The sequence below is a fragment of the Hakea prostrata genome, chromosome 2 (genome assembly GCF_041222555.1).
Source record: "Hakea prostrata isolate BN-2017 chromosome 2, UWA_Hpros_2, whole genome shotgun sequence".
Classification (NCBI taxonomy): Eukaryota; Viridiplantae; Streptophyta; class Magnoliopsida; order Proteales; family Proteaceae; genus Hakea; species Hakea prostrata.
This window is the reverse complement of record NC_142601.1, coordinates 7,693,852-7,697,786: the sequence shown is the minus strand read 5'-3', so window position 1 is coordinate 7,697,786 and position 3,935 is coordinate 7,693,852.

Here is a 3,935-nt window from a genome sequence, read left to right as displayed (position 1 = left end):
GAAATAAAATAAAGGTCTAAAAGAACAAGAGTAAACTAGTCAAAATCTTCTGTCGGCTCTTCTTCTTCTTTAGTCTTCATCTTCTACACTGTAGGGTTGTGCTCTTGTAACTTCAGATCAGCTTCTAGCTCACGATCCCATCAGCAAACAAGACGATGCAAGCTGCCATCAGTAGGAGCTATCAAAGCAGTCCAAACCTGTGTGTTGGTCACACCACTGGTCATAACCTTCTCCAAGAATTTTCGAAGTTGCACCAAGTAAGGAAGGGTCCTCCGTATTGTAGCATGGGTTTTCTTCCGATCTTATAAAAGCATTTAAAAACATGTCCCCCGAAGGGTAAGTTTAAAAAGAACTTAGCAAGTAGTCCAATCACAACAAACATCTTCACACGCAATCAAAGGCAAACATAAATGCCAGTATGCTTCTAACTCTATATATATGTATGTTGGTCTATATTGGCAAACATGCTTTAAGTTATAGCACAATACTCCTTTGGGTGGGTCTCAAATCACTCTCCCTCAGCCTTCCCGGCATATTGGGTTATCCGTTTGGTAATTGGGTCCTGAAACCTTCCCAGACATACCTTGTCTGGGGTTTAGGTCAATATTCTCTCACATCACCATTGGTCTGAGTATTGGCGCGTGTATAGGGTTAATCTTAGCCTGATGCAAGTCATCTACTGAGTCACATCTACTTAGGGTTAGATATGTCTATTCCTTGCTTCCCGTGATCCTTTCCGATACCTTTCCCACTAGAGTCACTGTCTCCTTCCCGGCTACATTGACTCTTAACCCTATTGGTCATCCACATATAGTAAATAGGAAGCTCTCATGTCCTCTCACGAATTGGCTACCGGTCTTGAGCGCCCATGAGCCCAAGTATACTCCATGCAACCCTACCAATGAATGGCCCCCACAATGTGACTCATGTCTTCTCACGGGTTGGTTACCGGTCTTGAGCGCCCACAAATGTCCATTGCTGCCATGGGTCACTCGGTCTCAATTCCCCTTCCGATAGGGTCAGATATGACAGAGGTTTCCCTAGCCAAACACTTCTATACCAAACCTAGGTATGTCAACCAGTAGTTAGGGAAAACGCCAAAGGGCATCATAGGAAAGTGTCCCATACCACCTCCACTGGTGTCGAAAGACAGAAACGCCAAAAGGCCATTCCCAATTCCACAACTACGATCTAGGCATTCACATCATATCATGATTCCATACATGTCACATTCACATCATAGTCCAAATCACATTCACATTACTCAATAATCAATTTTAATATGTAAATCTCAATATGAACATGCAACTATAGTTACAGAAGTAATATAATGTAAAGAAAGTAAAACAACAGTAGCTAACTCATGCATTCAAATCATATCATAACAAGGTATGTAAATATGCATATTGTGAGTGGAGTACTCACCTTGAATTCGACTTCGTAAACTTCGAGAAAGAGATCAATGGGCAAGTCCAAGATTACCAAAATAACCCTAAACAAACATGTATTGAACATAAGGAACAAACCCTAACGATCAGAGACGAAATGGAAGCAAAACAAAGAAAAATTGAGGTTACTGACTCTGTGGGTCAATTGGTTGGGCAGATTGACCCAGCCGACCCAGGCAGTCGACCAAGAGAAGAGTATGGAACAGAAAACCCTAAATCGGCCATAACTTCTTCGTTTGAAGTTCGATTACTTCGAAATTCGAAGGGGAGTTCCCAAAAACATAATAAGACTATCTATGAAGGTCTAAGCATCAAACATGGTCAATGGAATAGAGTTCTAATCGAACCATAACAATTAGGGTTTTACCGAAGAGAGTCTGTGTATCTCACCGAAAGACTAAAGATAAAGGGGTTTCACTCTAGGAAATAAAGAATAGTATTTCAAAATCAAGAATTGGCATTGGGAAGGGTCTAACAAGAAAAAGAAATCAAGGTCTTTGAATGGATACCCCTTCTTGAAGGTTACCCTAAAATTTCCTTCAAAATAAACTCAGAGTAGATTCACAAAGGGAAAAGGGATTCACCCAAAAGATGATGGGGATATAAGGAAAGGTCAATAGCAATGTCATGAGACATTCCTCACAATCACAGAGGTAGATAGAAGATAGAGATAGAGTAACTCATGGTCTCATGGAAGATCAAAATATAGGAAACTCACCATATGGCTTCAAGGAAACATAGAGTGAATGATGATTCATTTTAAGACTATGAGGATCAAAGAATAGGCCATTACAATACTATAATACCTTATTCACAATCAAAACAATTAGAAGAAAATAGAAAAGAGAGTAGATATAGAGAGAAACATATCGATTACTAACCTTGAAGAAGAAGATTCGACAGAGAAACTCTAACGGATGCTTGGGGATCTTCCTTGGCTTTGAAGAGGAGGTTCTAAAGTTCTTCCCACGTTCTCCAGAGGCTTATGAACATAATGTGGTTGAATACCATGAAATTTCAATAAATAGAGCATCAAAATCCTAAAAAAATAGAGTTTTACAAAACTGCCCCTGCCTGTGGGTTGATTGGCTGGGTCGAATGGCCCAGTTGACCCAAGTAGTCGATCCAGACTAACAGCAAGCCCAGATCAGGGAAAATGAAGCTCCAAACCTCAAGATTTTCAATGGTGCTTCTCCCAACTCAACAAGCAACTTACTTAGCATTGAGGGACCTTCCAAAACATGTCCAAATATGTCCCAAGTCCATCAACCAAACTCTTCAATATCAAGATGCAGTTCAACTCCAAAACAGATAAGGTTCCAATTAAGGAACTCCATCATCAATCTTCAGGGGTTTTGGGTCAAACACCATGTCTTCAACTGAGATGGTCCACAAGGTCTTCATCCTTCACTTTGGGTTTCCGGATCTACATTAAGGGAGAGGTCTAACTTGACTTCCTAGGACCTTTCAAAGATATCAACACTGTACTCAAGGTCCAACTTCAAGGTCAAATATCAATGAAATTTTTCTTCATCCAAAACAAACAGGGTGTCCAGATTAGGGTTTAGGTTGAATTTCACACGAACAATCTACAATTGCACTAGGCATCAAACTTTGACACCAACCAACAAATAATGCTTTATTCCCATTCAATGATAACATTCCCTAATTCTTATGTCTTATTGTTGGAGGTTGAGTGAAAATCTCAAGTCGGTTTGATTAATAAAATTAACGACCTCATAAGTAAGGGGTCATGAACATGCATAATAACATAGATGATAAAACACACATAGACTTACCTAGCGCTGATCAGCTGGATCATAAATGCATGTCCATTTTTCAGGAGGATGTGTTTGGCCACATTCTACTCCTTAGTTTTGTGACATTTGTTTGGCTAAAACCTAGTGTCTTCCACACCCCTCCTAGCATCATGGAAGCCTTCTTTTTCATTAATTATTACTTTTATTATTATTTTAGGTAAACCCATCATAGAAGTTTGATTACCTGAAAAGACTTTTCCACATAAAAGACCTAAGATATACATATAAAAATTTAAAACTAGGAATGCAAGAATATTGCTCATAGAGGCCCACCCATCAGAAGTTGACCTTCTAATGGTGGCAAGGGCAATACATATATCAGACGGTTCTAACACAATATGCATATTTGTGGATGGACACATGGATGGGGTTGTTGATGCGATTGGTAGAGTGATAAAGACTCATACTTCTTCATAAAAATATTATGAGTTGACACATATGTAATGCCCATCTTTTATATATAAAACATTCCAGTCGGATCGAGACCGAGATCGTAATCTGATGGTCGTTGTTTCAAGCATAATTGTGCTGAATTGAAGCAATTTCCATTGTACACACAATAAGTCGGGCCCGCTTAATGCTCTCACCTGCTTACCGGCTCTTCCCACCTCAGTGACCTCACGTTGTGTGTATTTTGCAAAAACTGGCAACCTTGCACGGCTGTAGC